This window comes from Lampris incognitus, chromosome 18 (genome assembly GCF_029633865.1).
Source record: "Lampris incognitus isolate fLamInc1 chromosome 18, fLamInc1.hap2, whole genome shotgun sequence".
Classification (NCBI taxonomy): domain Eukaryota; kingdom Metazoa; phylum Chordata; class Actinopteri; order Lampriformes; family Lampridae; genus Lampris; species Lampris incognitus.
The window spans coordinates 2,956,367-2,971,122 of record NC_079228.1 but is presented as its reverse complement, the minus strand read 5'-3'; positions in this window follow the sequence as shown (position 1 = coordinate 2,971,122).

Here is a 14,756-nt window from a genome sequence, read left to right as displayed (position 1 = left end):
CAACTATGATGTCACAGTCTTTAGCTATGATATTCAATTCTCGAAAGAAAGAAGACCTGTCCCCCTCGTGGTTGTGCGCATAAATGTTCAGTAATTTGTAGACAGTGTCTTCAAAAACAAAGCCCACTTTAACCCACCTCCCCCCAATGTCTTTGTCTATTAGAGTGGCATCAGCTTCAATGTGGCTACTCACCATGATGCTTACTCCTCGTGCCCGCTGAGTCCCATGGCTTGAAAAGTAGGATCCAGGCCACCTTTTCTTGCACTGAGTTTCACAGTCAGTGTCCCAGTGGGTTTCTTGGAGACAGATTATTTCTGCATCACACATTTTTACGGCTTTAGTGAACTTGTCCATGTCACGTAGTCCACGTACGTTGAATGATGCTATTTTGACCATGGTGAGTGGGAAAGACAGAGAAAAGAAAAATCCCCAAACAAAAAACATGATGCACACCCTTTTCAGTCCATTATTATTTACCCCTCTTAGTCTTGCCCTTTCTGCTTGTTCCCCCTTCCCTCCCCTTACTAACTCCATCCCATTCCGAAGCCGTAGGGTTCAGCTGTCGTCTCTCACTCCCCTGCCCGTGTAGAGGCCCTCTCTGCCCCGGCTGCCCGCAAGCCAAGGACGCCAGGCTGCCCGAACTGCCCTCCCTCTGGTTGCTACGGCTCCTGTCCCCTGATGTTGTTACAGCCTGACCCCTCAGCGACCCGTGCGCCAGAGTGGAGTCGCTCATCGGCATCCTCCCCACCCTCTCAGAGGCCGCAGTCAAACCGCCGCTTCCTCTTTTCTCCTCTGTAACAATAGGAACTATTGTTAGGAAGCATTGTTTAGTTCCTTGTTTACACAGGGGTCGTTTAGGTTGTTGCACCTGGAATAACGGACCGAGCATGATGCATAACCTTACGTGCCGAAGTTATTATTAAAGTTTATAGCCCCGTGGGGTTGAAACGAGTTGTAACGTCTCATTAGTAGAAGGTAACAACACACTTTAACATGGTGGCAGCGGCGGACGACTCGGTTTGAAGTTTGGTGCGGAAAAGTTTCTAGGAGCGGGAGAGCGGTTAGTGTTGCTAAGCAACGTTCAGTATATGTTAGCATTAGCTGCTAGCGCGAGACTGCCGTGTGACATGGATTGGCTTAAACCACCGCAAACGTTATGTCTGGACTCAAGCAACCTTTCGAGGACATGGAAGGCCTGGAGGGACGAGTTTGCTCTGTATGTGGATTTAGCCATGGCTGACGCCGATGACAAACAGAAGGTGAAACTGTTCAGCTATCTTGTCGGGGAGAGCGGCAGGGAACTTATGGACACGTTACTGGGCGACACACCGAAGGATGCATGGACGTTAGATGACGTTATCGAGAAGTTTGATGATCACTGCGACCCCAGCGTTAACGAGACTGTGGAACGTTATCGTTTTTTTACAAAAAAACCAGGGCACCAGTGAAAATATAGACCATTATGTCATGGAACTGAGAGTGTTGGCAAGAACATGCAACTTTGGGACAGTGAGAGACTCGCTCATTCGGGATCGGATTGTGTGTGGAGGTAACAACACAATCGTAAGAGAAAGACTGCTCCGAGAGAAAAACTTGACACTGGACACATGTTTGCAGCTGTGCAGAGCCGCTGAGCTCTCAAAGGACAATGTGAAAACCATCTCGGGATCGATGGTGGAAGAGGTACATGCAGTACAAGGAGCACAGTATCGGAAACAGACGAGCAACACTGTGGAGTGCAGATATTGTGGAAAAACGCATGAGAAAAGTAAACAAAAGTGCCCAGCGTTTGGGAAGAAGTGCACAAAGTGTGGAAGAGAGAACCACTTTGCAGCAAAATGCAGAGTAAAACCGGAACTAAGGAAAAAGAAATATGTGAGTAAAATAACAACTGAATCTGAGAGTGATGAATATGAAGATATTATCACCTGTGTAAAAGAAAACTGAGAAAATGAAGAAAACTCAGCTTCTCTATGCTGGCATGCTTCTAGGCAAGGACATGATCAAATTCCAAATAGACTGTGGTGCCAGTTGCAATATCATCCCAATTAACCTGCTGAATCCAGATGCCAAATTAGAACACACGAAGAGTGTACTAGTAATGTACAATAAAACCAAATTAAAACCACTGGGAAAATGTAAAGTGAAAATAAGAAACCCGAGAAACAACAAGCTATATCGCTTAGAGTTCCAGGTGGTGAATGCAGCTGGTACAGTGCCTCTGCTGGGTAGGAGAGCCAGTGAGGCCATGAAATTGATAAAAGTGCAATATGAAAACATCATGACAATAGACAGTATTGTCACAACAGAAACAACAACAGGACAGTGGATAATGGGACAAATTAAAGATGAGTATGCTGATGTGTTCATTGGCGATGGCTGCCTCGAGGGAAAATACAAAATAGAGGTGGACAGCACAGCGAAACCAGTACAGCTGCCAAAGAGGCGGGTCCCAGTCGCCATGATGAAACCACTGAAGGACGAGCTACAGGACCTACAGCAAAGAGGGATCATAACACCTGTGGAATGCAGTACAGATTGGATCAGTGCAATGGTGGTGGTACAGAAACCAAGTGGGAAACCAAGAGTGTGTATCGATCCCAAGCCTTTGAACAAAGCTCTAAAGCGCAGTCACTTCCCACTGCCAACCATTGAGGACATTTTACCGGACTTGTCAAAAGCAAAAGTGTTCACAGTGTGTGATGTCAAGAGTGGATTCTGGCATGTGCAGCTGGAGGAGGAGTCCAGTTATTTAACAACATTTGCCACTCCATTCGGACGTTACAGGTGGCTGAGGATGCCAATGGGGATAAGTCCGGCCCCAGAAATCTTTCAGAGAAAGCTCACACAAGCGCTGGACGGTGTACCGGGCTTGTACATTATAGCTGACGATGTACTGATCACAGGCCAAGGGGAAACACAGGAGGAAGCTGAGCGTGACCATGATGGAAAACTGAGACTGTTTCTTGAAAGATGCAGACAAAAGAACATCAAGCTGAACAAAGACAAATTCAAGCTGAGACAAAAGGAGACCACATACATTGGACACCGCCTGACGGCTGATGGACTCAGGGCGGATCCAGAGAAAGTGCTTGCCGTTGAGAAGATGCCGGCACCGACTGATGTGAAAGGAGTGCAAAGGCTGCTAGGTATGGTAAATTATCTAGCCAAGTTTTGTCCCCACCTCTCAGACCAGTGCATAGTGTTGAGAGATTTGACACACAAAAACAGGGAGTGGAACTGGACAGCACAGCACGAGGAGGCTTTCCTCAAATTGAAAGAGACTATAGCAAAGGTCCCAGTACTGAAATATTACAACCCAGATGAGGAACTCACAGTGCAGTGTGACGCTTCAGACACAGGTTTAGGCGCAGCGCTCATGCAGATGGGTAAGCCAATAGCATTTGCAAGCAGAGCACTCACTCAAACAGAGCGTGGGTATGCACAAATAGAAAAGGAGTTCTTAGCAATGGTTTTTAGCATGGAAAGATTTCACCAGTACACATACGGCCGAAAAGTGACAGTGCAAAGTGATCACAAGCCGTTGGAAACAATAGTGAGAAAACCTCTACTAAGTGCACCCAAAAGGCTGCAGGGAATGATGCTGCGCATACAAAAGTATGATCTAGATGTAGTATATGTGCCAGGTAGAGACATGCTGCTAGCAGACACTGAGCAGAGCTTATCTTCCTGAGAGTGCACCGGATGCAGAACTAGAGACTGTCAACATGGCACAACACTTACCTATCGCAGCAGACAGGCTACATGATATACGATCTGCCACAAAAGAGGATGAAACACTGCAGCTTCTCATCAAAATGATGCAGCAAGGATGGCCTGACGATAAGTCAAAAACACCAAGGGAAATCAAGCCCTACTTCTCATTCCAAGAGGAGTTAAGCCACCAAGATGGAATAGTGTTCAGGAGTGAGCGCGCTGTCATCCCTGATGCATTGAGGAAAGACATCACTTGCCGCCTACACGCATCACATCTGGGTGTGGAAGGATGCCTACGGAGGGCTAGGGAGTGTGTCTATTGGCAGGGCATGAACGACCAAATAAAATCATATATAGCAAAGTGTGACATCTGCAGATCAATGGACATTAAACAACAAAAAGAAACACTAATGTCACATGATGTGCCAAGCAGGCCGTGGGCAAAGGTGGGCACGGATCTGTTCATGTTTGAAAACAAAGACTACCTCATAATTGTTGATTCTTTCTCAAATTTTTGGGAAATAGATTACCTGGCAGATACCAAGTCAACCACAGTGATTCGGAAGCTGAAAGCTCATTTTGCCCGCCAAGGTATCCCAGATATTGTAATCTCGGACAATGGCCCACAGTATTCGTCACAAGAATTCCAGAAGTTCAGTCGACTGTGGGGATTTCAACATAAAACCTCATCACCAGGTTACCCGCAAAGCAACGGCAAAGCTGAGTCAGCTGTTAAGACAGCAAAAAGACTCTTGCTCAAAGCCAAGGCTGCTGGACGGGATCCTTATCTCGCCCTTCTGGACCACCGCAACACACCATCACAGGGTACTGATACCACACCAGCACAGCGGCTGCTCAGTCGCCGTACCAAAACACTACTGCCAACCAAGGCAAGCCTGTTACAGCCGAAAGTTGTGCAGGTGAAACAGGATTTACAAAATAACCAACAACGGCAGAGGGCATACTACGACAGGTCGGCTAAAGACTTGGACACGCTTGCCCCAGGTGAATGTGTGAGAGTTCAGCCTCTCGCACCCCACACTGGCTGGAGAGTGGGCAAGGTGCTGAGGCCGGTCGATAGGAGATCCTATGAGGTCCCGCTTCACACGGGTGGTGTCATCAGGAGAAATCGCAGACACCTCAGGCATGCACCAGGGGCAATCTTCACTGACACTATGGACATGGAGATCAGCAGCCCCAGTCAGCCAGAGAGTGTTGAACCCGGACATTCAGAGAGTGTTCCTTCTCGCAGTGTCTTAGCAGGAAACAAAACCAAGGACACTGGTGACAGGGCCAACCCTGTTACCACCAGATCAGGCCGCTCTGTTGTGCAGCCGCAGCGATACAAAGACTTTGTGACCTCACATAGATGAATGGATCTGTAGCACTAATGGACTTTGGGGGGGGCATGAATGAAAAAGAAAAAAAAGTGAATCACAAATGTTGTGCAAATGTATTAAAGGTTCTAAAAAAAAGAAGAAACTGAAAAGAGAAAGGATGTGACAATAGGAACTATTGTTAAGAAGCATTGTTTAGTTCCTTGTTTACACAGGGGTCGTTTAGGTTGTTGCACCTGGAATAACGGACCGAGCATGATGCATAACCTTACGTGCCGAAGGTATTATTAAAGTTTATAGCCCCGTGGGGTTGAAACGAGTTGTAACGTCTCATTAGTAGAAGGTAACAACACACTTTAACATCCTCCTCCTCCTCTTCCTCCTCGACCTCGCTCTCCTCCTCCATCTCATGGCGTGCAGCTGACTGGGGCCCCTCTGCTTCGCCATCAGTCGCAATGCATTCAGGATGATCTCCTGTCTCCGTCTCCTCTGCTCCCCCCTCCACTCCCTCGCCGGTGTCCCTCTCTGTCTCCTCTTTGGGATCTGCTCCAGGCATGGCTGCGCATTCTCGTGCGTAGTGTCCGATCTCCCCGCACTTGAAGCACTTGAACTCCGGGCACTCCCGTAGGATGTGTCCGGGCTGGAGGCACAGCCTGCAAACTTTAGATTGATTATCGTGCAGCACTCTGAAGTATTCAATCCCTTCCAGCGTCTCAAATTTGGTGCTGTAAGGTAAAGAGGAGACATTTTCATTGAAACGGACTTTGAGGAATCTCGTCCCGTCAAAAACGTCCGTCCCGGCCCACTTCCTCCGCTTGACAGGAGACACCGGCTCCACGCCCCACTGCTCCAGTTTAGTAACAATTTGATTGTCTGTGACATACAGGGGAAGGTTCAAAAAGGAGACGATCCTGGTGTCCCTCGTAACTTCCGATGCCACCACTCTGGAGTTTCTAATCTTGAAGCCGTCCAGTAGTCTTGTTTTCCCTTTCGGGTTACTCATCGTGAGCTCCCATCGTTTTTCGCGTTTCGACCTGCAGCCCAATACTCTCCCACACGTGTTGTCAACCGCACGCAGAAGCTCCATCATGGAGATTTTGTCTTCTCCCTCCACGTCCACATTAACCACCAGGTCTCTGTCCATCTCTCTCCCTTCCCCCTCCCTCCCCGCCGCTCCCGCCGTTTCCGCGGCGACCGCCGTCTCTTTCACCAACGCCATTGCTGTGGCCCCTCCACCTCGTCTCTCTTTCCGTTTCTCCGCTCGACTCTCCACCACCACAAAATCTCCTCTCTCCCGCTTCTCCATCACGCTTTCTGCCTCAGTCGGATTCGCGTCCTGCCGGGGCCTCTTTGTTTCCGCCGCTATACCTCCATTTTGTTTGTCCGTCTGCCCGTGGTCGTAAGTCTTGTCCGGTCCGAGTGTCCTTGCCGTTTGTGCCATTTTCGTGCTTCTAAAGCCACAAAAGTTTCCCCCGTGCAGCAGAAAGCTGCTGGGGAGAAGTTAGAAACGTTATTTTCAGAAACTGCTCTCTTTTCCCCGTCGATTTAATGTCTTTTTCGTCCGCTCCGCCGCCACCACGCCAACCGCTCGGCTAAAGGGTCAGACCCGTTAGCTAGGGGCTAATGTGTCTTATTAGTAGTTTACAGTTACATTGTTAATGTATTGCACTTTTGCGCGCTTCCCGGGCTAATTTCCACTAGCTGTAAGCCTACGTACAGTACGTAGCCTATCACAAGCAACAAACTCTGTTTCCTAATGAGTGATTGGTTATTTGTGTCATGTGAGCTTAGCGTCACACGGACGTGAATTCCCCAGAACAAAATACCAGCGCTCTATGTAAGTAGGCTACCTGCTCGTGTGTTCGCTACACTTTACGCAATAGTAACGTTAAAATGAACGATGAAGCGTCGAACGATAACTGATTTCTTCGGGTCAAAGTTAACCAAGGTAGCTGAGACAACCACCGTCACTCCAGCCCACAGTGAGCCCTGTGAGGAACCGGAAGTAGAATGTCTACCTGTCGCTGCTGGCCCCTCTGCCGCCGCCGCCGCTCCCCTCCGCGTTATGAGCCTGTCGCCACATGTACACAGGCTGCTTGCTGACATTGCTCTATACAGTTCCCGTGTCCACTGCCAGCGCCCAGAGGTCTTTCTCAACCCTTCGTCGTATGAAGACTTATCTAAGGTCAACAATGACCCAAAGGAGACTCAATGACTTGATGTGCAGCCACACACACAGGGATGCTGTGGCCAGTGTGGATGGTCTCGCCATTGCCAGTGACGTCATCCAGCACAACGAGAGACGGAGGAACTTCTCTGGGAACGTTTAAGACGGGGTGGTGAGCGTTGACATTTTGTAATCCTATGCAACTGGACTTGACGTGTCAAATGATTTATGCTTTATAATCATACTGATTATACTATTTGATTGTGACTCAAGTGTAGGCTATAATCAGGACAAATAAAAACGACAATAATAAATAATAATAAATAAAGTCATGCGTTACGAGTGTGGCTTGGGTTGGGGGGGGGCGTCACGTCATTCTTGGCCCTACCCATTCTAAATGCGTTCCGCGGCCTATGAGCCCCACCACCAGTCCATTACTGGCATACATTCAAATTAACTTTCCTGTGTTGAGAACACCTCAGCATTATATGCCTCGTCAACTAAAAACAAATAAAGCTTTTTTTAATTTTGCTTTTGTAACCCAGGTCAAGATAACCCAGGTTGAAATAACCTACATATAATTACAGTTGAATCATAATAAATAAATAATCATAATTATTCATTTTGCAAATAAATAGTAAACAGTAGATAAGTAATTCATGGTACCAATAAATTCATATTCATATTGTTGGTTCAGATTGCTATTTCTTAAAACGCAGCGCGTGCAGTGCTGATTAGCCAATCAGCTGCCTTGCTCGAGAGGGAGAAAGTTCCCGAACTAGCTAGGTTTCAGAACGCCAGGCAAACGCTTGAGAGAAGCCATTAGAACGGGAGCTGAAGATAAAAGATTCTACTTTGAAATAGCAGTGAGCTACAACTGTTTCTTTCTTTATCCAAATTGAGTATTTTGTTGGTTTAATCATCCTCCGGGCCCTGGGTTTTGTGTTGTGTCCGAGTATCATCCAGGACTTGGTGAGTCAATTGCTAACTAGCCAAACTTTTCCGTTTACAATGTCTGTGTGCATAGGCTAGTTAAAGCTATAAGTAGCTCAGTTTTATGTTGTTGATCATATTTTGTGTAAAGATTATTGAGGAGCTACGTTTTTCTTTTGTAAACCGAATTCAGATGTATTTTTCTTTTGTGCAAACCGAATTGATAAGCTAGCTAATTCCACTAAGGGTGCAGCAGCATGGTGTATTAGCACAGAAAAGTGACCTGCGTCACAGCTAGCTACATGCAGCCAGGCTGTAGTAGCATCGTGCGCTAGCATAGCAGATTAAACTGCGTCACAGCTAGCTACATGCAGCCAGGCTGTAGTAGCATCGTGCGCTAGCATAGCAGATTAAACTGTGTCACAGCTAGCTACATGCAGCCAGGCTGTAGTAGCATCGTGCGCTAGCATAGCAGATTAAACTGCGTCACGTTTTAGCGGTCGGTAGATTGACTGTGTCAGTCGGTACTTCTCTTGTTTTCTTTTGATTAATTTATTGAGAGATGTGTAAACTTATGTCTTTGCATGTGTGATGTGCCTGTTATAATGGAGGCCAGGTTTTATTTTTTTGTGGATTGGGAAGATCGCGCTTGGTGTTTCTTACCCCAAGCTGGAAACAAGATGGCGAGCCACCCATAGGAGCCCTGCTGGATCCACGTGGCTCATTCTCAGGACAGCAGCCTACAGATTCGAACACCTGGATTGTGGTAGGACTGACATTTCCAGTTTGTTACTGCAAAACGCAGTTGGACTCGTTGGAGCAACAACGGACTTTCCAAAAAGGACTGATTATAGCCTACATCGATTATTGATTTTGATTTTTGATCTGATATGGTATTGTTAATTGCTGTATCGGCTGAATTTATTACTCATTCATACTGTTCATGGGGTAATGCAATTGTGTGTTATTTTGGCATTCTGATTTACTGGTTAAGTAACTTAGGTTAATGGAAATTAGACCTGAAACTTAAAGGTCTAATAGAACAAAATAGAACATAAAAAATTAACATAATTTGTCAACTCAAACAAGAGATAACTTCAAATTAGAATTAAAATGATCCTAAATGAGAACTAAGATATCTATCTAAATTATCTGAAACTCAAAATAGTGGTTTAATGAGGGTTAAATCATAAAACAACAATTTATCCATTCTCATTGTGTTATTGTGTAATTGTGTATGTTTCTCTGTCTATGTTTACAATTCTGTATATAAAAACAAGCCGGCAGTTCAAACTTTATTCCCTGGTCTGCAATCATTTGATGCTAGTTATAAACTGCTCCTACGAACCTAGAACTGGTCCTAGTCAACTGTTAACATCTACAGTGCTACACTTTTAAGGAGTTTTAAACACTTTAGTGCGAAGCATCTTTCAGAAAATGTAAAAATGACCTGTCCCTCAGTATGATCTTTCTAATTTCACTAGCTATTAAGGCAAAAAAAGGGTTTTATCCTTAAAATGTGTAAAATATTGAAGAAGAAAAAAACCCAACAATTTAGGCGGGTCCCCATGTTGTCGTCGACACTGTTACTTTTAATGAAATCACCCATTCAGAGATAATGGACTGTTCCGAAAGTTGCATGATTTCCAGGAATTGATATCCTCTGCATCCTTTCTGATGTGGATGGTGAAAGGACTGGTAAGTTTGCTCTTTTGTCAATGAATTGTCTTTGAATTATGTGATGTCTGACTGTTCTGACTGTTACATTACTGTACTGAATACATGCTCTTTTGTATATTAACTGGATTCTCTTCCAGGTGAGAGACGCACAGACGACAGAACTGCCCATGCTTTGTTGTGACGTTAGCTGTTACAGTGCTACCCTCTATTGGTCGTTTTAGGTACTGTTAGTTTCACCAGCTGAGAGTCCATTTTGTTTATCTTCCGTTTGGCTCGTTGTGAAGCAGCAAGCAGTGTGTGTGAAATGCGGTCTGTTTTTCTTCGTTTGAACCTTGAAGTAGATATGTCTGTAAGTATCGACACTTACATGTTAGACCCGAAACGTAATTTCGTAAGTTAAGTTGCATATTACTAGAAGACGTTTCTTGTTGTCTTTGTGTTGCTAGCTAACCTATTTTAGCTAACTCAGAGGCTCGTTCAAGCTGACAGCTCCCTAGCTAGCATCTGACTAATTGACACGTTCTCATGTTTGCTAAGTTCTTATGCTAGTTTTATTGTTTTGCTGTCTATAGCTGGATAACGCTAAAGAAAGGAATGTTATTGTTAATTGTGACATGTTATATTCCATGCTAAAAAGCAATTTTATGTAAGCTGTATGTGTTTAGTAATCTATACCCCTTTGTTTGTATTTTCAGTTTTACAATGTTGAAACCAGTAAAGCCCCACTCTGTTGAAGACGGGTTTGTTGAGGATTATCTTTGTTAGCTTTTGTCTAGCCTTGCTCAGACGCAATTGCGAGGACAGAATACTGACAGAGGGGGGGCGAGCTCATTGTGTCATCCCTGTCATCATAAAAGCATATGTTAAAAGGCATTTGTTTGAAATGTTAAATGTACAGCTAAAACTACTACTTTCGGCTGCTCCCGTTAGGGGTCGCCACAGCGGATCATCCGTTTCCATTTCTTCCTGTCTTCTGCATCTTCCTCTGTCACACCAGCCACCTGCATAACCTCCCTCATCACATCCATAAACTCCTCTTTGGCCTTCCTATTTTGCTCTTCCCTGGCAGCTCCATATTCAGCATCCTTCTCCCAATATATTCAGCATCTCTCCTCCACACATGTCCAAACCATCTCAATCTTGCCTCTCTTGCTTTGTCTCCAAACCGTCTAACTTGAGCGGTCCCTCTAATATAATCATTCCTAATCCAATCCTTCTTCATCACGCCCAGTGAAAATCTTATCATCTTCAACTCCGCCACCTCCAGCTCTGCCTCCTGTCTTTTCGTCAGTGCCACTGTCTCCAAACTACAACATAGCTGGTCTCACTACCATCTTATACACTCACTGGCCACTTTATTAGGTACACCTTGCTAGTACCGGGTTGGACCCCCTTTTGCCTTCAGAACTGCCTTAATCCTTCGTGGCATAGATTCAACAAGGTACTGGAAATATTCCTCAGAGAGTTTGGTCCATATTGACAAGATAGCATTACGCAGTTGCTGCAGATTTGTCGGCTGCACATCCATGATGCAAATCTCCCGGTCCACCACATCCCAAAGGTGCTCTATTGGATTGAGATCTGGTGACTGTGGAGGCCATTTGAGTACAGTGAACTCATTGTCATGTTCAAGAAACCAGTCTGAGATGATTCGAGCTTTATGACATGGCACGTTATCCTGCTGGAAGTAGCCATCAGAAGATGGGAACACTGTGGTCATAAAGGGATGGACATGGTCAGCAACAATACTCAGGTAGGCTGTGGCGTTGACACGATGCTCAGTTGGCACTAAGGGGCCCAAAGTGTGCCAAGAAAATATCCCCCACACCATTACACCACCACCAGCAGCCTGAACCGTTGATACAAGGCAGGATGGATCCATGCTTTCATGTTGCTGACGCCAAATTCTGACCCTACCATCCGAATGTCGCAGCAGAAATCGAGACTCATCAGACCAGGCAACGTTTTTCCAATCTTCTATTGTCCAATTTTGGTGAGCCTATGCGAATTGTAGCCTCAGTTTCCTGTTCATAGCTGACAGGAGTGGCACCCGATATGTTGTGCGTTCAGAGATGCTCTTCTGCATACCTCGGTTGTAATGAGTGGGTATTTGAGTTACTGTTGCCTTCTATCAGCTCGAACCAGTCTGGCCATTCTCCTCTGACCTTTGGCATCAACAAGGCGTTTTCGCCCACAGAACTGCCGCTCACTGGATATTTTCTCTTTTTTGGACCATTCTCTGTAAACCCTAGAGATGGTTGTGCATGAAAATCCCAGTAGATCAGCAGTTTCTGAAATTGTCAGACCTGCCCGTCTGGCACCAGCAACCATGCCACGTTCAAAGTCACTTAAATCACCTTTCTTCCCCATTCTGATGCTCGGTTTGAAGTGCAGCAGATCGTCTTGACCATGTCTACCTGCCTAAATGCATTGAGTTGCTGCCATGTGATTGGCTGATTAGAAATTTGCGTTAACGAGCAGTTGGACAGATGTGCCTAATAAAGTGACCGGTGAGTGTATACCTTCTCTTTAACTCTTGCTGGTACCCTTCTGTCACAAATCACTCCTGACACTCTTCTCCACCCACTCCACCCTGCCTGCACTCTCTTCTTCACCTCTCTCCTGCACTCCCCGTTACTTTGGACAGTTGACCCCAAGTATTTAAAATCATATGCCTTCGTCACCTCCACTCCTTGCATCCAGACCATTCCACTGTCCTCCCTCTCATTCACGTATAGGTATTCCGTCTTTTTCCTACTGACTTTCATTCCTCTCCTCTCCAATGCATACCTCCACCTCTCCAGGCTCTCCTCAACCTGCACCCTACTCTCGCTACAGATCACAATGTCATCTGCAAACAACATTGTCCATGGAGACTCCTGCCTGATCTTGTCCGTCAACCTACCCATCACCATTGCAAACAAGAAAGGGCTCAGAGCTGATCCTTGATGTAATCCCACCTCCACCTTGAACCCATCTGTCATTCCAACTGCATACATCACCACTGTCACACTGCCCTCATACATATCCTACACCACTCCTACATACTTCTCTGCAACTCCCGACTTCCTCATACAATACCACACCTCCTCTCTCTGCACCCTGTCGTATGCTTTCTCTAAATCTACAAAGACACAATGCAACTCTTTCTGGCCTTCTCTATACTTCTCCATCAACGTTCTCAAAGCAAGCATCGCATCCGTGGTGCTCTTTCGTGGCATGAAACCATACTGCTACTCGCTAATCGTCACCTCTCCTCTTAGCCTAGCTTCTATAACTTTTTCCTATATCTTCATGCTGTGGCTGATCAACTTTATACCTCTGTAGTTGCTACAGTTCTGCACATCACCCTTGTTCTTGAAAATCGGTACCAGTATGCTTCTTCTCCACTCCTCAGGAATCCTCTCACTTTCCAAGATTGTGTTAAACAATCTAGTTAAAAACCCCACTGCCATCTCTCCTAAACATCCCCATGCCTCCACAGGTATGTTATCAGGACCAACTGCCTTTTCACTCTTCATCCTCTTCATAGCTGCCCTCACTTCCTCCTTCCTAATCCACTGCACTTCCAGATTCACTATCCCTTCATCATCCAACCTTCTCTCTCTCTCTCATTTTCTTCCTTTATCAGCCCCTCAAAGTATTACTTCCACCTTCTCAGTACACTCTCCTCACTTTTAAGCACATTTCCATCTCTATCCTTGATCACCCTAACTTGCTGCACATCCTTCCCAGCTCGGTCCCTCTGTCTAGCCAATTTGTACAAGTGCTTTTCTCCTTCCTTAGTGTCTAACCTGTCATACAACTCACCATACACCTTGGCCTTTGCCACCTCTCTCTTCGCTTTACGCTGCATCTCCTTGTAGTCCTGTCTACTTTCTTCATCTCTCTGACTATCCCACTTCTTCTTTGCCAACCTCTTCCTCTGTATAATTTGCTGCACTTCCTCATTCCACTGCCAAGTCTCCTTGTCTTCCTTCCTCTGTCCTGATGACACACCAAGTAGCTTCCTAGCTGTCTCCCTTACTATTCCTGCAGTGGTTGCCCAGCCATCCGGCAACTTTTCACTACCACCCAGTGCCTGTCTTAACTCCTGCCTGAACTCCAAAAGACAGTTTTCCTTCTTCAACTTCCACCATTTGATCTTCGGCTCTGCCTTAACTCGCTTCGTCTCCTTTGTCTCCAAAGTCATCCTACAGACCACAATCCTACAGACCACCGCCCCAGTTACATTCTCCCCTGTCACCACCTTGCAGTCTCCAATCCCTTTTAGATCGCGCCTTCTACATAAGATATAGTCCACCTGTGTGCACTTTCCTCCACTCTTGTACGTCACCCTGTGTTCCTCTCTCTTCTTGAAATATGTATTCACCAAAGCCATTTCCATCCTTTTCGCAAAATCTTCCACCATCTGTCCTTCCACATTTCTCTCCTTGACACCATACCTACCCATCACATCCTCATCACCTCTGTTCCCTTCACCAACATGTCCATTGAAATCTGCTCCAATCAACACTCTCTCCTCCTTGAGTACCCTCTCCACCACGTCATCCAACTCACTCCAAAATTCTTCTTTCTATTCCATCTCACACCCAACTTGCAGGCCATATGCGCTGATAACATTCAGCAATACACCTTCAATTTCCAGCTTCATACTCATCACTCTGTCTGACACTCTCTTCACCTCCCGCACACTCTTGACATACACTTCCTTCAGAATTACCCCTACCCCATTTCTCCTCCCATGGTAGACGAGTTTGAACCCACCTCCGATACTCCTGGCCTTACTCCCCTTCCACCTGGTCTGTTGCACACACAGTATGCCTACCTTTCTTCTTTCTATCATATCAGCCAGGTCTCTCCCTTTACCAGTCATAGTGCCAACATTCAAAGTTCCGACACTCACCTCCACATTCCTACC